We start from the raw sequence: 23,837 nt of genomic DNA, 5'->3' as shown, positions 1-23,837 counted from the left end.
GCTATTAACCCTCGGGCCCCCTGTTTATACTCCCCTCCACTGGGGAGCTTGTTGAGAAGCTACCAGAACCCCGGTGAATACCTCCTCTGAGCTCCAAAACCTGAGTCTCCCATGTCTTGCTCCACGTTTCCATGGGGATCCCTTAAAAGCACCCAATCCCCAGCAAATGGCACCTTGGGGTGTCAAACCGCACAGACTGGGAACCCACAGTTTCATGGCTGACTCCTGGCTGCCGTCTTCCTTGCCCATTGCTGTCTTGTCAGTTTCTCTTTCTAAGGGTGCCCAGGTCAGTCTTCTCCCGTCCTCTCTGCCACCGCTGCCCTGAGCCACCGTGATCATGATTGCCACCTCCACGGATCTCCTGCATCTGCTCTGGCCCCATCCCTCCACCTGTTTCACACGTGGTATCTACCAGCTCCATCGTGGAGACGCCCTGAAGAAAGCCACCCGCAGCTCCCCATCGCTCTTAGGATAAGACCCAGCCTTGCACTTGGCCCACCAGCCCCTTCAGCACATCCATCTCTCTCCACCTTGCAGGTCTCAGCTCAGCATTGCATCCTCAGGGAGGCCTCCCATGATATCCCTCTCCTTCTCCCTGACTTGTGCCAGGCCAGGTCCTCCTGCCACCTGTTCTGATCACACTGAGCACCTCTTGGCTCTTGCCAGAGCCAGAGTGCTATGCTTGTTGTGGATTATTTATTTCACTGGCTCCCGGCACCTCCTCTAGAAGAAGAATGGTGAGGCCAGGACTGTGTCGGGGTTTGCCCGGTGCCCCCAGGGAGGTTTGCCGTCTGCACACTGGGAACTCGGCAGACGAGTTCTCCTCCTCCTCCCTCTGCAGGCAGTCCTGGGTCAGCCAGCCACTTTGATGGTGACTCTGACGCTCCCTGTCACTTGCCTTGTACAGTATCGCAGTGGCTGGCGTGCCTCTATCTGGAGAGCCCTCCCCCCATCACATGGCTGGGCTCCTTCTCATTCTTCAGATCTTGGCTTCCAATGTCCCCTCCTTGGGGAGGCCTTCCCTGACCACTGCACATAAGTTAGACGCCTCCCCCTCCTCTGTCATCGCACCTTGGCTTTTTCTTCCTAGCACTGACGCAACTGAATTTCATTCATTCATATACCTTTTCCTTTTTTTTTTTTTTTTTTTTTTTTTTTTTTTTTGGCTGCATCTGCTGCATGTGGAAGTTCCACTAGGAATAGAACCTACACCACAGCAGCGCCCCAAACCACTGTAGTGACAATGCTGGATCCTTAACCGACTGCACCACAGGAGACTTCCATCACTCATTCGTATACTTTTGAATTGTCCGTTTGCCCCATAAGCTTCATGAGGCCATGCACGGTGTCTGTTTATTCCACACTGGTTACCCAGTGCCCATCACAGAGCCTGCTTGGCACTCAGTAGGTGCTTAACAAGTGAGTGAATAGGGATTGTGTTTTGTAATTTCTTTTCCAATTCTGCAAGGGATCTATTTTAGAGATGAGAAAACTGAGGTGCAGAGAGGCTAAGAAACTCACCAGTGGTCCAGAGCTCATGAGCGGTGGGGTGAGGATTCAAACCCAGCTTTGACTGGAAAGCCTAATCCCAGTCACTCATTCACTCATTCATTCATTCAGTGCCTGCTCTGGGCTGGGAACCAGGGCACAGAGGCAAATCATCAGAGTTGCTACCTAGGAGCTGTCTCAGGTCTGCAGGGGATATGACCTGGGTGACGGCCCTTGGGAAGGACTGTAGGAGGTCAGGGAGGCCCTGCCGAGACTTCCTGGAGGAGGTGCTCTTCGAGGGGGGGTTTAGAGGTGAGCAGGCTTTGGTCACTGCATGGTTCATATTGTATAGCAGAAAGAGCACTGGATGAGGAGTTAGGAGGCCTGGGGGACAGTCAGCCACCCCCCCCCCACCCCATGACTTTGGGAGAGTCACTTTCTTCCATGAACGGCTTCTGCATTTGTAATGCGAGGGGTTGGTCCTCTCTCCCAGTGCGTGGGCTGAAGTGGCTGATGGGCACTTACAGAGGTCCTGGAGGGAGGAGCTGTTTGATGGAATGGGAGATGCAAGGGGGGATGTGGGGGGGGCGCTCACTTCCTGCCCCTTAATCACCCTGCCTTCTGTTCCCCCACAACCCTCCCTCCTGCCTCCCTGTTCCTCTTCCCTCCTCCCCCTCCTCCCTCCCCCCTTCCTCATCCTCCTCTTCCTCCTCTCTCCACCTCCTCCTGCCCTGCCCTAGGGGGAGAGCACAAAGGGTAGTCAAAGTTAATTTAGGCTCAAGTACCTGGTCACCTAGAAACAAGGCCAGTCCCCCGGCGCAGGGCCTCAGCCGTGACCTCATTAATCTGCGTGAGACCGGCCTTGGCGGCGTGGACATAAGTAGGGCAGAAGCCACGCTGCTGTGGAAAGGGGGCCCTGGGCTCTGGCCACTTGGCCTGCAGCCATCACATGGCCACCCCTAGATGTGTGGTGGGAGGAAACAAAGAAGGAGAAATGAAGACACCCCCCGCCCCCCGCCCAGGGTGTTTGCTGTCCCGTCCTCCCTGTGTCCTTGCCGCTTGCCCGAGGACCCCTGGGCTTCTGCTGTCCTTTCCTTGCGTGTGTCCGTGACTGTGATCCTCTCTCCCTCACCCTGAACACAGGGCTCTGTTGGCCCCCTGTTTTGGGGGATGCGCAGCATCCCCAGTCCCAGCCTCTTCCTACAGGCACAGACCCTCAGAGGACACCTGTGTCCAGCCCCGCAGCTGTGAGCTTCTGCTGCAAGAGTGCTGGTGACTCCAGGCAGCTTGGCCTCCTGGCCCAGGTGGCTCCCTCCAGGAAGCCATCTCCTCCCAGTCATACGCTCCAGACTTTCTCCTCTCCTGGGCGCTGTTCTGGGGGCATTTTCCCTTTGGGGCTGAGTACATTTCCTCTTGGCTAACATGAAAGAAAACCTTGGACCCCAGCCTGCAGCTGAGGCTCTGCCATGACCCACCTCAGGGCTCACTGTCCCGCTCGCCGTAGCATCACAGGGCCCAGCATCCCAGGGGGATAAGTGTTTAATAGATCTTTCCTGACATCAGCTCTCCTGCAGGTCGTGGTCCCCCCCAAGCCCTAGTTCAGTTCTGCATCGGGGCAGGGCGGGGTGGGGGAGCATCAGGTTTTCACCCACTGGCCCTGAGGATAAACAGACAAATCTCATGCAGGCTCTTGCCTTTCCCAGAGCAAACTGCAGTGGGCTGGAGGGAACCAACTGGGCCACCATCTCCATCATGCCATGCCTCAGCTCTGCGCAGCCTGCCAGCCACACAGCCAGGCTGGCGCGGCCAAGCCCAGAAGTAGGTTGTTGCGTCTGTTCCAGCTTTGTCTTCTAGAAATCAGATCCACCCAGCGTGGGGAAGGTGGGCATAAACACTGGCCACCACTTGATGACCCAGCTGTTGGGGTTTGTCAAGGAAATTTTGGTGCACCCACAATTTTTATGGAAAAATATTTTATTGTAATGGGAAATATTATCTTATACATGGATAAAAGAAGGACCAGTACCACAATACGGACAGTGGTTTTTCTGGATGGAGCCATTATAAGTGTAGTGAATCTTTTTCTTTGTATTGTTCAGTGGATGTATGTTTCATAACCGAGATGAGTGTATTTAAAAACCTGAGTTTGAATGCCAGCTTGATCAAGTCTCAGCTGTGCTGTCTTTGGCAAGCCAGTTCTCTTTCCAGAGTTCCAATTTCTACACCTCTAGGACTGGGTAATAAAAATCATTTCATAGCATTGTTCTGAGAAAGAAAATGAGATTGTGTGTGTGTGTGTGTGTGTGTGTGTGTGTGTGTGTACTGAAGCAGGAGCTAGCACACCTTTAGATCAACACCAGTATGATAGGCTCATACAGGTGGCCTGGATTCAAATCCTGACTCTGATATTACCAACTGTGTGACTTTGGGGAAGTTGTTTAACCCCTCTGTGCCACTGTTTTTTGTCTGTAAAATGGGGGTTGTTATAAGGCAGAAAGCGATTAAGACATGCAAAGCACTTAAAATGCTGCCTGTACACAACAGGTGCTCAAAAAGCATTGGCTGTAAAAAAACAAACAAACAAACAAACAAACAAAAACCCAAACCAAACCAAACAAACAAAAGCATTAGCCGTTATTATTATTCTTAGCATTTTATTACTGAACACATGTTTTTCGCTTACTCTCCAGGCCATGAGGATTCAAAGCCCTGAGGGGCCACAGAGCTGTCTTTCTCGAAGTGGGTTCTTCCCACTTGTTTCTTTCAGAGTTGAGGAGACAGGGGTCCTTCAGGGGTCCAGTTACTGCTGGATTCAGAGATCAGACTGGGGTGACAGTCAAGATGCAGGCTGGGCTCAAGGTCAGGACTAATTTAAAAGAAGAATCAGGACTTTGTCCAAGGCCAAGTCTGTCTCTCGGTCTCCAGTGGAAGCCGGTTGCATCTGGGGTCTGCTCCATGCCGCTGGCTGCACATCCAGACAGGGCCTCTCCCTGGGCCCTGCCCTCACCCCTCGAGTGAACCCATCCTCGGGCCCATTTCCGCCTCCCCATGGGCCACCTGTTCCCTTCCTTTGCAGACAGTCTGAACTACCCAGCACTGCCCTTGACCCATCTTGCCCAGGGAGTCCCCAGGAGCCGCCCTCTGCGTCCTGGCCCCTGAGCATCCTCCAGCATACCCGTGCCCAGCCTTGGCTGTATTTTTAGAATCACTCCTGCCTGTCCACTTGGTGGGCAGTGGGCTGGGGGGCTGGAGTCAAGGAGGCAGGGCACCCTTCCTCCAGGCAGTGACACGTCGATGGAAGGCCCAGATGCTCCCCAGAGCCGAGCTGGGCTCCTGCGCTGGGCCTCGCTGGTGACGAGCGAGCATGGAGCTGTGTGCACAGATGGCCCTACATGCGCTTGTAATTTGCCAGAATAAATAGTTATTATTAATCTCCCCTGTGCTTCCTTTCTTCCCCTTCCTCTCCCATTTCGTGCTCATCTCAGGCTGATTTTGAGGTGCTTGAAGGCAGGGCCTGACTTGTACTTACTCTGCTTCCCTGATGCCTGGTTCAGGACTAGCACGCAATGGGTACACCCTCACCGTGAAACCAGGCATAGAGTTGCCCCTCCCCCCACCCCTTCATAGGAGTTCATCCAACAAGATCTACACACAGAAGAGTTTCAGCCAACTTGGGTTGGCACCCAGCAGTTGCTTTTCTCAGCATAGAGCCTGGCACAGAGTAGGGCCTCTCCCAGTGCAGGACCTGGCACGCACTAGAAATTCATCCAGCATGGTGTTGGACACACAGTAGGGCCTCAACCAACCCAGAGTTGGGCTGGGAGAGGGTACATTGCAGACAAATGCTTGCGGAGTCAAGTTTTCATCTGCTCTGCTATGCTCAAGAAATATTTACCACGTGCCTAGTGTATGCCCAGATTGGTACCAGGGACTGTGGGGGGAGCAAGGCAGGTAAGACACAGACGTTTCATTCTTATTTAAGGAACCTACAGCCAAAAGATGAAATATGAGCCTTGTACAAACTCTTCATCCCAAGACAGACTGAGTTGGGCGTAAGGAGGGAGGACTGCCTGGAGGAGAAGGTACTCGAGATGGGTCAAGTTTCCCATCTCACTTAAAGAGCAGTGGCAAGTGGTGGAGCGGGTGGGGCCCATTAGGGCTGTGAAGTGTCACTGGTCGCTCTAGCAAAGAGTATACGCTGTGGGGTGGCAGGGCAGTCATTCACTGAGGCAACAAGTGTCAAGCGCCTGTGATATGCTGGCACTGCTCCAAGCCCCGATGCCATGGCTGGTAATAAAACCATCCCTGCTTTCTTGGGGACAGGGGCTGGCAAATGCAGTGTATTAGATGTCAGCTGATGATCCAGCTTTGAGGAAATATAAAGAAGGGAAAGGGACGGGAGACGGGAGCGGGTGATATGATGACATTTGAGCTGGAAGCAGAATCCAGTGAGGAAGAGAGCCTGTGGTTAACAGGGGCGGAAACTGGCACATAGAGGGTGGGGGTGGGGTGGGGTGGGGGTGGGGCCAGAGTGTGAAGGGCTTTGGACACCAGGCCAAAGAATTTGGACTTGATTCTGTAGGTGGCTTCCAGCCTTTGAAGGCCTTGGAGCAGAGGAGGGACGCAGACGTGGTCAGAGCCTTAAGAAGGAAAACTGAGACTGGAGGCTGAGGCCGGGGCAGGGGGTGGAAGGCAGCCGTCCAGGTGGGAGATGAGCTGGCCTGGCGGCAGGTGGAGGAGGGGAAGGGGAGGCACAGATGCCCCAGGTCTTTCATGATGGAATCGTCTGGTCGTGTGAGGTCTAGGGAAGGCGGAAAAACAAAAAGACAATGAATGTGAGCTGGGGCCCTGATGAGAACGGAGACATCGGCCCAGCACTGGAGTTGGCCAGGGGAGCAGATGGCCCCTGGTCCCTTCTGAAACTCTTTCCCTCTCCTCCTCTCCCCAAACTGCCAGCCTCTTCTCCCCCAGCCTCTCTTTTTCTCCTCCTCTTCCCCCTCTTCTCTCTGCTCCCCCCCTCCTCCTTTTCTCCCCCCTCCTCTTCCTCCCCTTCTCCCCCTCCTCCTCCTACTTCCCTTCCAATCCCTCCCCCTCTCATGTCCCCTCCCCCTCCTGCCCATCCTCCTCCTCCCCTCTTCCTCCTCTTCCAGCTCCTCCCTCTGCAGCCTAGAAATTCCACCATCCAGGTCCTAAGCCCCTTGCCTCCTCTTCTTTCCTCTTCCATGTGTCTCTTTCTCCTTCTCCTCTCCCTTCAACCCCTTCTGAGCCACCCTTCTTGGAGGAATATTAAAAAGCAAATTGTCAAGGTCTTCCTGGGGCCCCTGGCAGCCTGATGCGGTGAGGACAATATCAGGAGTCGTTAAGTGTCCCGGTTTTTGTGTTGGACAAAAGAAGTTCAAATCCCAGCTCTGCTGTTTGCAAGCAGCATGATGTTAGTTGTGTAAACGTCTCTGAACCCCGGACTCCTCAGCTGTAAGAGGAGAAGCTGGCTGTGTCAGCACAGGGCGTGGCACCAAATCCGAGTTCCTTGAGTATGGTGGTTGCTCTTATTATTTATTCAGCAAACGTGAGGCTAGCCTCCTAGATGGATCCTTCAGATCCCAGAGCCACCTTAGGGAGGTACGTGTGATTCAGAATCAAATCTCACTGATCTGCCTGAGTCTTTCCTGATCTGATGCTGGACACATCCAAGGGTCCAAAAACCCTGCTCCAAAGAGACTGCCCAGCAGCCACTCAAGGTGACCTTTCTATAGCCCCCAGAAGACACTGCAGAGCCTCAGTCTCCCTACAGAAAGCCCAGCAGCCACTGCAGACCCTTTGCCGCTAGAAGAAGCTGCACACACTGGGTTGCCCCGAGGCCAGGACCTCTGCCTGCACTGTGGTGCCGCCAGGGCCTCTGTCCCCTCAGGCTAAGGCCAGGTGTCCCCTCTGTTCTCTATGGCACAGCCCTGCCTCTCCCCCCATGCCCCCGTTGTCAGGGCTTCCATGGAGGCTCTGGGTACAGAACTCACATCTGGCCTGACCTGGGCAGGGGTCCAGGCCACAGCTTTAATGCTGGAACTTTTGGCACCTGTGCTCTCTGTTGACCACAGGCCCAGCCCCCGTCCTGGCTACACGTCCCCAGGCAGCCTGTCAATGTTCTGCCTTCCTTCTCACTTTCATTTATAAATCCCTGGCTCTTTACCTTGGGCAGAGACCCTCTGCCTCTGCCATCAGACTGGAACTTCCTGGGGACCGGGAATTGTCACCCTGCAGAGACCCGAGTACCCCGGAAGTTGAGACTCTTTGGGACACAAGACTTTGTCCCCAGGACCCCAGGGGAATGGGAGAAGCATTTCCATCCAGCATGGGATGGTAAGAGCAGAACACTCGGCCTTACCATGCTTCAGCTGTGTGACCTTGGGCAAGTCACCTAACCTCTCTGAACTTCTGTTTCCTCATCTCTGAAGTAAGGCTAAGAATTCCATCTTCTCAGGGCCAGTGTGCAGATTCAATAAGATTAAAAACACCAAAAAGCACCTCGAAAGCGGCAGTGGGCTATGGGGCGGTATTGGTTATGGATCAATAGCTGGGTCAGGAGGCCTTGTCTCTGACTTGATGGACAGCTTGAGCTGTTGGCACTTTCTCTCGGGTCCCCAGGGTCCGCCACTCTGTTGTGTGAAGGATCAGTTTACATGATGTCGCAGAATGAGTCTTAATGATGTCCCGAGTCCCTGCCAGCTCTGAAAGTCAGTGATGGACACCTGGACTTTTCCATCCCTACTGGGAACCGAGGCCCGGAAGCCTATCCCTGCCCAGACCTAGTCCTCGGGACTAGCTGAGGCCCCCCCTCTAGCTGCCCAGTCTCATCCTGCCCCCGTCCAATTGCCTCTCTCCACTCCTCTGCTCCCTTTTCCCTAAACTGATGCATCGTCCAGAAAACTAATTGCTGTGACTCCAGTGTTTATTTGGAGACAATACAAGTCGATTGAAACTGCCGCATCAGTAGAAATATGTTCCACTTAGATCTTTAAATTAGCTCGGCACTGGCCTTTGATGAGGCTGGCCTGGGAGAGGCATCCACCCTTGTGCTCCACTGATCATTGGCCACTGCGGGCCATTTGCTTAATGAACAGTGTGGCCAGCGGCCAGAGGGCACTTCCAGCCAGGCACACCTGCTGCCCTCAGGCTGGAGTGGCTGGGGTGGCCTCGCTGCCCCATCGCCTTGGGCCTCTCTCTCAGGAGCCTGCCCTTCTGGTTGGAGAGGTCACCAGGGTCAGCTCAGTCACTGCTAATGGCCGTGATATAAAGATGGGTACCAGCCACTGATGACGAGGCACTTCCGATGTCCCCTGCCAGGCAGCCTGAGCCCTCTGCAGACATTACCTCCCTGAGAATTAGAGCAACCCGAGGGGTCTGGGCTGTTGTTCACCCAGTTTGCAGATGAGGAGACTGGTTTTGAAGCTCGCGGAGATCCCGAGGACGGGACAGGAAAAAGGGGCCTGCGGTGGAGCATGAAGAGCCTTATGTTTCCCGCCAGAAATGCAAGGCCACAGGAACAGTTACCTGGATGTCTCCGAGGCCCTGCTCCTTTTCTCTTCTGCTCTTGTGGCCTCAGAGCCCTGGGAGCAGACTCCCTGCAGCCTGAGAACACGCTCTGCTGCCTTTCCTTCCCCCTCCCCCTCTGCCTCCTTCCCGCCTTCCACCCTTCACTCTGCTCTGATGTCCCACTTCCTGCCCCCCCGCCCCCCACCCCCAACTCCTATGCCACCTGAAGGGCCTTCCAGCAAAATGCTCCCTCTCCAGGGAACCAGGCTCGTGGGTGTTCACATTCACCGTGCCCCCCAGCCGTGCTGTTTACTAGCAGCGACAGCCCTGGGAAAGTTGCTTTTGTCCCTCCTCCCCTTTATTCCTTCCACACCCCTGCTTATTCCATGTCCTCCTCCTAGGGGCCAGGGGCTGGAAGGCTGGAATTTATACGTCAGGGCTGTAGCCCCTTGAGGAGGCTCCGGGCTGCGCCAGCTGTGTGCCTCCCGAGTGGAAGGGGTGGGGTCTCAGGCCCCTGGGACTCTGTCCCAGGGATTCCTCTGCTGCCCTGTGTGAGATGCGGCCTCTGAGCTGGCTTAGAGCCTGATGAGAAGATGCTAAGGGGCAGAGCTCTCACCTCCCCCAGAACCCCTGCCCCCTGCAGGCCCAGCTGAGGTCTCTGTCTGGGAGTCAAGTCTTCACCTGCAGCCAGTTACCCAGCAGGTGCCTGCAGGTCCCTCAAACAGGATAGAGCCAATGCCCGAACCAGCCCAGCCCCCGGTGAGGTGGCACAAAGCAGCGATGGCATCCTGGGCTTTGCAGGGCTCCCTCGTAGATGGCCAGCTCCTTTAAGGCAGGGCCTCCCCTTCCTAGACTGGGTGACCACTGTCCGAGCAGTAGACCGAGAATGAATGAATGGTAATTGACTATCATTCATTCAGCCACTATTCATTCATTTTACTCTTATTCATTTACTCATTTCTTGTCTCCTTTTGCCAGGAATTTTCTGGTCCCGATTCTTAACATGTAATTACCTCCGGGGCCGGATGAAGGAGAGACTAATGAGGTGCCTCGGGCACAAAATTTAAGGAGACGCTTGTGCTCAGGGTCTTAGGGGTGCCTGCTTATTTTAACTCCTGAAAATAACCTTGCTGGTAGGTATTGTAATTTCTGTTTTATAGATGAGGAGAGGAAGTCAGAGAAAGGCTAATTATGTCCATGGTCACCTAGCTGGTAAATATTTGTTCCAAGATCCGTGTGACTCCAGTGCCTTTGTTCTCGTCTCCAAATGGTCCTCGGGTTCCTGGCCTTGTCTGATGTCTGCACGGGGCCCCGGTCTGGGGGAGAGGGAGGAAGGGAGGATGAGGTGCAGCCACTTCTTTCCACGTGTTGTGCCCACCTCCACCCCAAGTCCTGGCTGCCTAGGGTCTAGTCCCGTCTCCTCTGCTCAGCAGATGACAATGACCTTGGGCAAGTTACTGAAACTCTCAGCACCTCTGTGTCCTGCTCTATAAAAAGGGGCAACCTAGTAAACCCCGATTTCGTGGGCTGCCGTGAGGATGCGAATGAGTAGGACACAGCCTTCCACATAGCATCCTTCATGGACTTGTTAGCTTTTCTTTCTTTTTTTTTTTTTAGGACCTTGCCTGCGGCATATGGAGGTTCCCAGGCTAGGGGTCGAATTGGAGCTGCAGCTGCCGGCCTACACCACAGCCACAGCACTACCCGATCCGCACGGCGTCTGCGATCTATACCACAGCTCCTGGCAACGCCGGGTCTTTGACCCACTGAGTGAGTCCAGGGATGGAACCCACATCCTCATGGATACTAGTTGGGTTCATTACTGCTGAGCCACAACGGGAACGCCCAGCTTTTATTTTCAATAGCTGGGGAAACATCACCTAAAGGTGGGCAGAGTCTGCAGTGAGCCCCAAACCTCGGGGTTCAGTCCCCGCCTCCCCAGGGTCAGCAGTTCCCAGGGTGGGGCCTCAGCTCTCCTGGGATGACAGTGCCCAAGAGCCCCTGGGAGGTGGAGGAGGATCGTGAGAGCCCAGTTCCCCTCCAGCTCCTGGCCGGGGAGCAGCTTGCCTGGCTCCTTCCAGCCTGAGTGCTCCTGGAATTCACAGAAGGTTTGAAGAGAGAGAATTCACACTTCACTGAAAATATGTTTCACACAATTAGCAGGTCTTTACCAGAGGAGCCTTTGAAGTAGAAGCCCAGACCCATCTCTGTGAAGGATTTCCCCAGAACTGACAGGCTGGCAGACACTGCCACCAGCTCAGCCCTTCCCTGGGTGCCAAGGGCTCCTGTGAGTCCCTCTGTTGCGGCAGCTTCAGTGTCCCCCTCTCTCGCACAGAAGGCTGCCGCCACCGTGGGTTGTCCGGTGGGGCTGAGCTCCCGCTCGGGTCCTGTGTTAATAAGTCTGCGGGATTTTTCTGTGCTCCAGAGCTTCCAACCCATAGGCTGTAGGGCAGCTGAAGGCTTTGACTAAACTTGAACCGCCTGCATCCTTTATCAGTGCCTGAAACTGTATATCGGTATTGGTTGCATGCATGTGTGGATTCCTCCCATGATTGGCCCCGTGCCCTCTGCAAACTGGAGACAGGTGGGGTGGGCGTGGAAGGGGCCAACTGGTCTTGAGGGCTCTGAGCTAGACCTCAGAAGGTCCGTGGAATAAAGGATGGTTCCTAATTCTGCTCCCCTTTTAGCTGCAAGTCAGTGCATGCGTCTCAGTGTCTCCCTCATAAGAAATGGCTAAGGAGTTCCCATTGTGGCTCAGCGGTCATGAACCTGACTAGTATCCTTGAGAACACAGGTTCGATCCCTGGCCTCGCTCAGTGGGTTAAAGATCCATCGTTGCCTTGAGCTATGGTGTAGGTCGTAGATGCAGCTCAGATCCAGCGTTGCTATGGCTGTGGCCGGCAGCTGCAGATCCAGTTTGACTCCTAACCTGGGAACTTCCATCTGCCATGGATGCAGCCCAAATGAAAGAAAGAAAGAAAGAAAAAGAAAAAAAGCGATGGCTAAGGTAATGTACATTTTGCAGAGCCATCGTGAAGATGAAACGAGGTAATGCTTAGTACAAGTGCTCAGGACTTAGTGAATACAGCTAGGCCTCTTATTCTGCCTCGTGTGACCTATTCTCACAAAGCCAGCGTAGACTGTTAGCCATGGTGGGAGGGCCCTTCAGGCAGCATCCCCAACGCACAGACCTGAGCAGGGAGGGGCAGAGAGACCCAGCAAAACGGGAGCTGAAAGGGCCTGTCCTCCTTCTCCCAGCCCGTGAAGCTGCCCCCGGCCTGGGCCTCCAGGCTGCTGTTTGATTCTCTTTCCCTGACATTCCATCCATCATCATAATTGCTTCTCCTGAAAAATGAATTTGTAGTTGATTTCTTCAAAAGAGGGAATCAGCCAACAGATAAAAAGGTTGTTTTGTTTAATTTGCATGAAGAGGCTGCCTGCTGCTGCCCAGCTGTGCCAGCTGGGCTGCGGGAAGGGCCCCTGGAGGCTTGCAGTGGGTGCGCGCAGGTAGGCACAGCCCATCCCTGGCTCAGGGCCTGCCCCCCAGGCGGTCGGGATCCTGGCCTTGGAGATCGGGTCCCTGGTGGTCTCACGGAGCTGAAATTCTGTCACAGGAGACCCCTGCCTGCCCCACACCTGTCACTTCTGGGGCAGGACAAGGCTGCTAGTCCAGGGGCTAAGGGCCACAAAGCCAGATACTCACAGGGGCAAAACTCAGGCGATCAGGGCCTCTGTGAGGGTAGGGGCCCGATACCCAGGGCAGATACCAGTAAGTTTGCTCAAGAGGAAGCAGTCTTTTTTTTTTTCAAAGTGTAAAGGGTTGGTTTTGTTTTTTGCTTTTTTTTAAATTTGTAATATAGGAAAAATAAGTCAATAAACTTTTTATTTTTATTTTTTGGCTCTTTCTTCTAAGGGCAAATTCCTCAGCGTATGGAAGTTCCCAGGCTAGGGGTTGAATGGCAGCTGCAGCTGCCGGCCCACGCCACAGCCACAGCAATGTAGGATCCCAGCCACATCTGCAACCTAAAACATCGCTCATGGCAATGCCACGAGTGAGGCCAGGGATTAAAACCTGCATCCTCACGGATACTAGTCCGGTTCGAAATCTGCTGAGCCACAACGGGAACTCTCTGAGTCAATAAACTTGTAAGGATTCTCTTTCTACTGCCGTCGCCAATGTTTTGAGTCAGTCTACTGTTTAAGTCATTATTTTCAAGGTAGCCCCTTCAAAAAGAATTTTTGCCCAAACCATATGTCATGTCAGTCCATCCACAGGGGTCTTTAAATTGCATGTGGGTCTAGGTCAAATCAGGAACCCTGGGCTCCCCTCTGAGAGGTATTTCACCCAAAGGGGTTGTGTTTCCTCTTGAATTCAGCAAACCCTTAGTGATGCTTATTGTGCCCAGAGCATGGCTAGTGTTCTCCAGAAGCTTCTAATTTCTCTTCAGGAGAAATCCTTGCCAGGGAGTGGGAGCTAATAGCCAGGGCAGGGCCATAGGAGGGGTTAGAACTGGGATCAGGCAAGGGGGGCCACCCGAAGAGATGCCTGCTCCTGCACCGGGGCCCTCAGATGCTGAGCAGTGATCAGGGAAGTGGGCCCCGAGGTTTTCTGGGCGCTGTGCACAGTAGGACTCCTGGTATTGTCAACATCCGGAGAAGATGTGAACCATTCATTCTAGCATCAAGATGCTCCGAGGAGGTGTTCCTGTTGTGGCTTGACTAGTATCTATGAGGATGTGGGTTCAATCCCTGACCTCGATCAGTGGGTTAAGGATTCCGCGTTGCCCTGAGCTGTGGTGTAGGTCCCAGAGGAGGCTCAGATCCCCAGTTGCTGTGGCTGTGGTGTAGGCTGGCAGCTGTAGCTCCCTTAGCCTGGGAATTTCTATATGCTGTGGGTGTGACCCTAAAAAGGATCCAGAGGCTTGGGTACTTCACAGGTGGGGGAGTTAAAATTTATTGTTGAAAACTTGGACACTTCTGCAGGTGGAAATTGGAAATGGGTTTTAGTAACTGCTCCAGGACAACAGGTGTAAACTAGGACTGTCCCTGGCCAAGGGGACATATATGGTTACCCGGCCCATGTCCTGGATGTGATGTGGGCTTAGGCCACTGGGGCATCCTCCTAGGAGTTGCCAAAAGAGCCACAGGACATCCTTGGGGCTACAAGGGCCATGGAATGGAGGTAGAGAAGCAGTTGGGATAGAGCAGTGGGGGCTGGGTTCCAGCCCTTGCGGCTGTTGCTTAGAGCAAGTCACCCTCTCCGGGCCTCCATCCCCTCTTGTGAGATGCTGACCATGGAAGTATCTTCTCTGTTGATTACATTCTGTGATTGCCTTGCTCTTTTATTTGTTTACTTCTTGTTGCTTGTGTCCCCACTATGTCACATCCCCACTCGGGCTGTGTAATCCCTCCGGTGTGGGCTTCTCCCACCCGCTCCCTCTGTGGGGGCCCCGTCAGCTTTCCGCATTCTGCCTCTGTGCGCCTATGTTAGAGACATTAGGCCGTCATTACAAGTGGTAGAAGCCTCTTATCAAGCAGCTGACGTGTCAGCAGAGGCATTATTGGCTCGTACAGCCAAATGCAGGAGGGCAGGGGAGCTTCGCTTTAGGGATAGTCAGATCCAGGGCCAAGTCAGTCTCTCTGTCTCTGTCTCTCTCTCTCGCTGTCAGTCTTTGTCTCCCTCTGTCTCTGTCTCTCTGTCTCCCTCTTTCTTTTTTCTCTGTCTCTGTCTCTCTCTGTCTGTCTCTCTGTCTCCCTCTACCACTCTCTTTTTCTTTCTCTCTCTGTCTGTCTCTGTCTTTCCAACTATCTCTCTCTATCTCTCGCTCCCACTTTCCCTGTCTTCATCTCTCCATCTCTCTTTGTCTGTCCCTTTGTCTCTCTCTCTCTCCTTTCTTTCTTTCTCTGTCTCTATCTCTGTCTTTGTCTCTCCATCTCTCTCTATCTCTCTCTGTCTGTCTTTCCATCTCTCTCTGTCTCTGTCTCTCTGTCTGTCTTTGTCTCTCCATCTCTCTCTGTCTCTGTCACTCTGTCTGTCTCTGTCTCTCTGTCTGTCTTTGTCTGTCTCTCCATCTCTCTCTGTCTCCCTCTGTATCTCTCACGCTCACTCTCCATCCTGCTCTGGCTCAGATCCAGGGACAAGTCAGTCTCTCTCTGTCTCTCTCTCTCTGTCTGTCTTGCTTCTCCCTGTGAGTCGACTTCCTTCTCTCTAGCTGGCTTCTCCATGAGGCCTGGTTCACAGCCTCTGGGAACTCCAGGCTTTCATTTGTTATGGTCTTATGTCGAAAGAAAATGCCTTTTCTCTCGCATCTCTTGTTTGGAAGACCCTAGAAAGGGACTCGGCTGGCTAACCCTGGGTCAGCCCCTGACCGCTCAACCAATGACTGTGGTCCAGGAGCTGCCCAGAGCAGAGGGCAGCATGTTCCCACTCCCAACACAGGCCGAGAGTGGGCATGGGGGCGGGGGCGTCGCTCATGTGGGGGGATGACACAGACGCTGCTGCAGGGGGTCGGGGTGAGCTGGGCAAAGCCACTCCAGTTTATGACTGAACCAGGAGGGGCCTTTCACCTCCTGGCCTCTCAGCAGGAAGGACTTTGAGAATCAGCCCAGGCTCCAAACACCTTTCTCCAGGGAGTAGAAGTGCAGGCACCATGGAGTACCTGACTGGCACCATCAATTCCTTCCCTGGCAGCAGCGAGGCGAGGCTTCGCTGTTGAATCATAGCCATCCTCTGCTCCGTGCTCAGTGTTTCAGCTCTGGGCTCCAGGGGGCCTGCACTGAGCAAAAACACCCCAATGCCCTTTGTGGGCAAGGAAGTCAGGTCTGTGCCACCTTGCCCAGCAGAAAGCAGGGCCCGTCCTCTCCCTCAGCCGGGGCTGGGTGAGAGCCAGCGGCAGGGGACCTGGGATGCAGTGCCCATCAGTCTCTACTTTATTATTTTTTTTTCTTTTTAGGGCCACACCTGCGGCATATGGACATTCTCAGGCTAGGGGTCAAATCGGAGCTACAGCTACAACGCCAGATTGGAGTCACGTCTGTGACCTACACCACAGCTCATGGCAACACCAGATCCTTAATCCAGTGAGTGAGGCCACAGACCTATCCTGCATCCTCATGGATACTAGTCAGGTCCATTACTGCCGAGCCATAGCGGGAGCTCCTCAGGCTCTACTTTAGAGAGGCTGCTCTCTGCTCTTGCCCTGCCCTGCAGACACAGTCCGTGCCCTCTGACTCTGCCGCGGCACCTGCAGTTGCAGACTGCCCTGAAATCGTGTGTGTTTTTCTCTTCTGCTGGTGCAGGAGCGCCTGAAGGGCACGGCCTCGGTCTTGTTCGTTGGTTTGTCCTAACACATGACCTAGAGCAGGGCACCCAGCATATCCTTAAGGGGATGCTTATTTATGATTTATTAACAAAAGGATGTGTACACTGGCAGACTAAGTTAGCGGAGAGGGCCAGCAGGGACCACTCAGTGCGGCCTGACTGGCATTTGTCTGAGGGCTTTCCAGGCTGACTGCAAAGGGCACTGCCTTCCAGCGGGGGTGGATCATGGAAATAGTGGCCCTTGGATTGTTATGAGAAGGTGTGGGACGTGACTGTTTATGATAAACTTGAAGTGATGAAGATAAAAAGGCTGCTTCTAAGAGCTCATTTTCCCTCGCTCCCCCCTCCCTCCCTCCCTCTCTCTTTCTCTCTTCCTTCCTTGAGTCTGACTTCCTTGCACAAAGCAGGAACTGGCTCTCGGCTCCCCACTGCCACCCCGCCTCCAACTCTAATCATATAGGAATGTGAGGGGCAGGGCGCGGCTCTGGGGTCGTTTTTCTCCGCAGAGCCTTCTCTCACTGAATCACAGTGAACTCCGGCTGAGTGTGTATTTATCTGGGAGGTCTGAGCTGGTCAGCTCGTGATGAGGACTAGCGCACAAGGCCTGATAATATCTCCATCTTCCAGCATCAAATTTGGGCCTCAAAACCGGGCCAATTCCATCCATGCATGAAGAGTGAAGCCAGACTCACCCTCCTCCTCCCGGATTCCCCACTGATCTCTGGAGCTTTCTGGGGAGCCGGTTCACACTGGGCTGGTTGATCACTGAAGGAGGTTTAGGGGGTGCCACTGAACATCTCCCCTTCCCTTCTCATGCTGTGTGCCAAGGATGGGCATCAGCGTATATCCAGTAGCTCATCTTTTAGAGCCGGTCCATTGTTCCCAGTTTGCCAAGATTCTTCCATCCTGATCCCCAGTCCCTTCCCTCTGGCTGTGTGATGTGCCCCTCATTTGGTGACAAGTTGGGGGAGAAACAGAAAGCTCACTTTAGGTCTCTGAGCTCAAGTTATATTTTTCCAGTACAACACTTCTGGGGAAAATACAGGAAGAGGAAGGAATGGGGGGTGTATGGGACATGCGTGCGGCTGTGGCGGATAGAGCAGTACTGTCTCTGATGGGCGTGCTTGGCGCCCCCCTGGCCAGGAGTCCCAGGGACCCCCAAACCTCAGGTCCCTTCAGCTCCATCACCTGGTCTGTGGATTTCGGCCCTTCTCTGCCCCCCAAGCCTGCACACCCTTCTCTCACAATTTCACAGTGTGTCAAGGGAGCAAGGTGCTTTCACCCTGGGTTTCCTGGGCAAAAGTTTGTATCCAGGGATTTCCCATTGTGGCTCAGTGATAATGAACCCGACTAGTATCCATGAGGACTTAGGTTCCATCCTTGGCCTCACTCAGTGGGTTAAGCATCCGGCGTTGCTGTGAGCTGTGGTGTAGGTCGCAGACAAGGCTCAGATCTGGTGTTGCTGTGGCTGTGTGTAGGCCGGCAGCTGTAGCTCCGATTGGACCCCTAGCCTGGGAACCTCCATATGCTGCAGGTGTGGCCCTAAAAAAAACCAAATAAATAAGTAAAAAGAATTTGTATCCAGCCTGTTCAACTACCCCTCCACTGACCTCCCCAAGGATACCCTGGGACAGGGACAGGGAGAGCCTTCCTTTCCTGGCATGCAGCCCAGACAGATGCCCAAGAAGCCTCTGTCCCCCCTGCCTCGGCTCCTCTGCCCTGCTGCTTGCCCATTCTCACCTTATCACTGTCTTCTCCTGGTCACCTTTCCGAATCTCACCTTTTTCCTGATTCCAACTCCACAGCTCTTCCCTGCCCCAGCCATGATGCCTCTGTTTCAGTTCCTGAACAAGCCAGTGGCCGCCTTGTCTCAGATATTTCACAATGCCGTTCCACCTGATGGAATGCTCTTCCAGCATCTCTCTTGGCTAAGGCTTATGTCTCTGCTCATAGGTCATGTCTTCACCCCCCCCACACACTCCTTGTTCTTTTCCTTCATGGAATTTATATCCAATTATAGTCACATGCGAATGCTGCAGAAGTAACAGATCTCCGCCAGTGCCTTGCCCAGGCAGCGCCCCTTCCTGGTGCCTGCGCCTCCTTTTCTTCTCCATAGTTGAGACCCTCCCTTCTACCAGGTCCTGAGCTCCTACTATATTTAGAGTAGTTTGACCTTGTCTTGGTTCTTAAATCCCTTCCTCTTCCCCAGTGCCCACCAGCCACACAAAAGGTATAAAGGAAGTGAGCATGGATTTGTAATCTGTTACACCTCGTCGGTGTGTTTGATGACATCCCACTGCTATATTGTAAGTTCCGTAGCCCCTTCATGGCTTCATGGATGCTTCATTCATCACTATACCCAGTGCCTAACGTTGCACCCGGCACACAGCAGGGGAGTCCGTACATATGAATGGAATGAATGAATATCATGTTTCTCTAAAGAAACTCATTACTGATATCAGTTTGACTGTCTAAGGCCCCTGGATACCCCTATACCCAGTTAGAATGTCCCTGTGGTGTAATAAGAAAGATAGGTGGTCTCTGTTAGTGGTTCCAGACGCGGGGCTTCTAAAAACTCTTGGAATTTCCAGAGCGACAAGGGTGAGAGGAGCCTCTTTTGTCCTGATGAGGTGATTCTTGGTGGGTCCCTTGGTAGCTTCAGAATGAGGGCTGGTTGCCAGAAAGACCAGGCCGTGATTAGAAGCTTGGAATTTCAGTCCCACCCACCAGCCTCCTGGGAGAGGAGAGGGGCTAGAGATTGCGTACAATCCCCAAGGACCAGGGATTCGATCGATCATGCCTACACGATGAAGCCTCTCTAAACCCCTGATCATTGAGGTCTAAAGAAATTTCATGGTGGAGCTCCCGCTGTGGCACAATAGGATCAGCAATGTCTTGGGAGCCCCAGGACGCGAGTTTGATCCCCGGCCCGGCATAGCAGGTTAGGAATCTGACGTTGCTGCAGCTGTGGCTTAGTTTGAGGCTGCAGCTCAGATCTGGTTGCTGGCCCAGGAGCTCCATATGCCTCGGGGCAGCCAAAAAAAAAGAGAGAGAGAAATTCCATGTTGCTCAATACCAAGAGGTGCTAGGAGCGTGGCACACCTGGAGGGGGCATGGATGCTCCGTACTCCTCCCCCTAGACCTTGCCCTGTGCCTCTCTTCCATTCCCCTGTTCCTGAGCTGTACCCTTTATAATAAACCAGTGACAGTAAGTAAAGCAGGTCCCTGAGTTCGGTAGCTCTTCTACCAAATTGCTGAGCTTGTGCGGGGGCCAGTTCATGGGAACCCCTGATTTATAGCCAGTGTGTTGAAAGCACAGGTAGCCCAAGATGTGCAACTGTCATCTAAAGGCAAGGAGAGTCTTGCGGAACCCTTGCCCTGTGGAGTCTGCACTCACTCGGGTAGTTAGCATGGCATTGAATTGGTGGACAGCCAGTTGGTATCGGAGAATCAGAGAATTGGTTGCATAGAGGAAAATACTCTTCAGAGTCAGCATACACCATGCACGTTTCTGGCCGTCTTAATCTCCAGGTCCAGACATTAGCATCCAGAACCCCCAACCGCATTGGGAGTCTACTCATTCCATTCAGGCAGGGGGGTCCTCTGAATCTGGGACAATGGGCAAAACCATCTCCTCGCCTTCTCCCCTCTCCTGTCTTTTCTCTCCTGCCCTGCCCCCACTCCCAGTGAAGATAAAGAGAATGACTGAACAGGCATGAAAGATATGGAAACTTCCCTCCTGAATGATCCCGCTAATGGTAAATTGATGGAATTGAATACATTCAAGTCGGAAATGATCCAAATATATGCTAATGAAGCTGAATATGCATTATTTAGACTAAAACAAACTAACTGTGAGTCAAGAAATAAAGTAGGTGAATTATTAGTTTGGCAACTCAAAGAATCGGAAAACTCAAGCACCGTTCCAGAGACAGGCAGAGGCAAGCAGGAAAATGTGGTTAATGAATTCTAAGCCAATTAACCGCAAATTGATGGCGCACTCGAAAATTCGCCACCCCCGACTCTACTCCCTCAGATTACTTTCTGATCATTTAAAAGGGAAACGCTGTTACCATGTGCTTCTCTTGTTTTCACTTCCTAAATGTGCTCTCCTGGAAACTTTAGTGGGGAAGAAAAAAAAAAGAGAGGAAAGGAAGAAAACTATGAACAGATTCCAGAGGTGGGGAATGGGGCTATTTTGATGACGGGGGAAGATAAATAATGCAAGGGGGAACTATGCAATTCTTCTTTGTCAAAGATAACTGTCCTCAGACTGAAGATAGGAAACCTTGGTATCTGCAGCAGGTCCTGGAACCAATCCCCTTGACGGGAGAGAGCTGAAGGCTGAGATGCGTGAAGAAAATACAGGAACATGCCTTGCTTGTCCAGACTAGAGCAATGCCACCATCCTGGCTGAATTCCAGACTGGGGCACATAAGATACACCTTAGGTTCTGGTGAGACTGTGAGCCCCCCCCCCCACCTCCAGGAAGGGGGTTAGAACCCAGGAGGAGGCAAGGATGGAGTCCAAAAATTCCCAGGCATTGGATGACAAGCATAGACAAATCTCAGTTTCAATTCTTCAAAACGTACAAGCTGTAAGATCTCAGGAAAGTGAGCAGTGATTCGTTGGAGCCAGCATGGGTTCGCCATGGGCTAGGACTAGATCTTTGCTGAAAAGACACCTTTATTGAGAAACGCTCTTCTGATCTCTACAGAAAACAGCCCTGCTTACCACCCCAGCCCCTCGTCGTTCCCATCCCCCACGGACTGCTTCGTTTTTCTCGGTAGTGATTCATGCCATCCGACACACTTACACAGTCATCCCCTAGTGTCCTTGGGGGATTGGTTCCGGGACCTGCTGCAGATCCCAAAATCCGAGGATGCCCAAGTCCCACAGTCGGCCTTTTGTATGCGCACTTCCATATCCGGGAACTCGACGGGCTGCAGGTCGTGTCATAGGCCACGTGTTCATTGGGGAAAAATCATCCATGTATGAGTGGTTCAAACCCCTGTTGTGCAAGGGTCAGCTGCACTTTTCTTCTCCTCCTACTGGGCTAGAAACTCCGTGAGGGCCAGACTTTGCCTGGTCCATCGTAGGGGCTCAGTGCATAGCTGTCGAATGAGCGAGATTCCCCCTCATTTCACATTCATCCAGTATGGCCAGGCCTTCGAGGCTGACCTGTCTTCACCCACCCACCTTCTCACAGACGGGAATGCTGGAACAGAGCCAGAGGGCAGCCCTGGGGGCCCTGCTGTCTGACTCCTGCAAGAGCTCAGGTCTTGACCTCTCAGGCCTATAGCTTGTCCACTAGGGAATGTGGCCCAGTGGACTTTGAATACTCAGATTGACAATCCCCATCCCACATGGGGCATAAGGAGGGGCAGAGGAGAGCACTACGCTCCTATGGAAGTTCCTCCTTCCTCTGGGAAGAAGGAGAAGCATGAGGAGAGGGCCTGGGGTTCTCCCCTGCCCCGCACCTGACCCAGCCAGTCAAGGAAACAGAGATATCATAGCCAATGGGTTCAGACTCTCAGTCCTGGGCCCCTTCTACTATACTCTGCTGTCCCTGAACTTGGAAGTGGTGTTGGAGACAAGTGTGTAGACACAGGAAGGACTTCTACTGCCTCAAGCCAGGCAGAGCACTGGAGATAGTCTCCCTTCGATTAGGAGAAAGACACTCAGTTATCTGCGGGAGGATTAACTGGCTTGCAGATAAGCCCAGGGAGAACATATAATAATAAGGAAGATAATGGGGCAGGAGACAGAGGTGCACAAAGTCAAATTGAGGAGTTCTTGTTGTGGCTCAGCAGGTTATGAACCCAACTAGTACCCATAAGGATGTGGGTTCGATCCCTGGCCTCGCTCAGTGGGTTATGGATCCAGCATTGCCATGAACTGTGGTGTAGGTTGCAGACATGGCTGGGATCCTTTGTTGTTGTGGCTGTGGTGTAGACTCGCAGCTGCAGCTCTGATTCAACCCCTGGCCTGGGAACTTCCCCATGCCACAAGTTTGGCCCTAAAAAAGCAAAAAAAAAAAAAAAAAAAAAAAAAAAAGTCAAATCAATCACCAATCTGTACCAACATCTTCTTTCAGAAGATGCCATCACTGTGTCCTTGGCAACATGAAAGCTTCCCCCTCCATCAGCCATCCGTCCGGGCAGCATGTGAACGGGAGTGGAGCAGCGAGGACTTCATGAGTGACTTGCTGTGACATGGGTGGACTGAGGTCTGACACCTTGAGCCAAGGAGTGGGGGTCACCTGGCAGAGAGGTGGGGGAATGGCCCGGGGTGGGGGGAGGGGCTGCTCACTAAACCAAGACCCTGCCGCCGCTGGGCCTTGTCACCTTGGCCCAGGCAGGCTGCCAGACTGTTTAGAAAGCAAAGCGCTCAGCCTGCTCGGTGACAGACCGCGTTAGTGTAGGCTTTGTTCTCAATTCACACACACAAAAAGATGGCTCAGATAGAAACAGACAGTGTAACAGACCGCAGAATGAATGGTAAACGTGTTTCTACATATCGAATGTGATCGGAACAGAGTCAGCTGACATCAAATGTGCCTTTCGGCATGTTTAGGGTTTTAATGTGAGCAGTGATCCGGGCTTCTCCGTGACCTCTTTCCCCCTCCGTTCTCCCAAGGCATTCATTCAAAACAGAGGTGTGTGCCCGGCGCTGGCCTAGAGGTGCAACGGTGAGCAAGCAGGCATGGGCCCTGGCCTCGGGATGTTTACAGCCAAGGGCTGACTGTAGAAGCACCTGGGAGAGCGACCGGGTGTGACCACCTCTCTACTCTTCAAAAGGAAAGGAAAAGTAGAATTTGTTTAGGAAGTGGAGTGGATAGATGGGAAGTGGCAGTTTGGAAAACAATACTGTTCTTATTTTAGCCAAGAAGCTTCTTAACGGAGAAGGTGTCACTGGCTGTAAAGTGTTCATCGTGGTGGCTGAGTGTTTGGTGGAAAGAAAGGCCCTGGAAATATGGCCTCCAGGTCCTCTGACCTCAGATCCCAGAGGGGAAAGGATGCAGAACTCCAAGGTAGCAGTGGGCAAAGGAAGGCAAGGAGGGCCTCCAAGGTGCTCAGGTGTCTGATAACCCCCCCTTCCTGGTGGAGGAGAGAACTGTGACACATCCAAGTCCCCAGGGCCAGAACTCACCACAGGTGTCACTTGCTCAGAACTGGCATTCACTGAGTGTCTAGAGATTGAGTGCAAACCAAAACCCCGACTCAGCTTTCTATGTCTGGAAGTTCTATAGCATGCTAAAAGTTAAAAGGAGAATTAGATTAAGTCATGTAGAAACTAATATCAGTCAAATTGGAATTAAGGTTGATCATCAGGAAATTGTCAGCATTGGAATTCAAATGCATAGCCCTTCGCTTTTGCCCAGGAGACGGAGGGAGGAACAAGCTAAGAGGCCAGGTGGTATGTGAGATGCTGGCCCCCGAGGAAGCCCCAAGCATAAAACAGGATCACTCAGGAAGGGGAGAGGGTGAGGAACCCCAGC

The 23,837-nt window shown here is 53.0% G+C and overlaps 1 protein-coding gene and 1 long non-coding RNA gene across 10 annotated transcripts in view; one reads left to right on the top strand and one right to left on the bottom strand.

Annotated features, from left to right (window-relative positions):
- The window catches only part of GRIK3 (glutamate ionotropic receptor kainate type subunit 3), a 247,961-nt gene that overhangs the window by 86,208 nt on the left and 137,916 nt on the right, over positions 1-23,837 (top strand). The gene's annotated exons all lie outside the window — the stretch shown is intronic.
- On the bottom strand, positions 1,139-22,395 carry LOC146402678 (uncharacterized). Its single transcript, XR_014807484.1, has 3 exons — positions 21,194-22,395; positions 16,081-20,609; positions 1,139-1,246 (listed from the first exon to the last, which is right to left on the bottom strand). It is a non-coding gene; the product is annotated as an uncharacterized LOC146402678 (long non-coding RNA).

This window comes from Sus scrofa, chromosome 6, assembly GCF_054392235.1.
Source record: "Sus scrofa isolate SSC_HxYL_T2T_F1_AM1 chromosome 6, Sscrofa_HxYL_maternal_Yorkshire_Landrace_v2.0, whole genome shotgun sequence".
NCBI lineage: Eukaryota > Metazoa > Chordata > Mammalia > Artiodactyla > Suidae > Sus > Sus scrofa.
The sequence above is the reverse complement of the archived record's forward strand: the minus strand, read 5'-3'. Positions and strand labels throughout refer to the sequence as shown.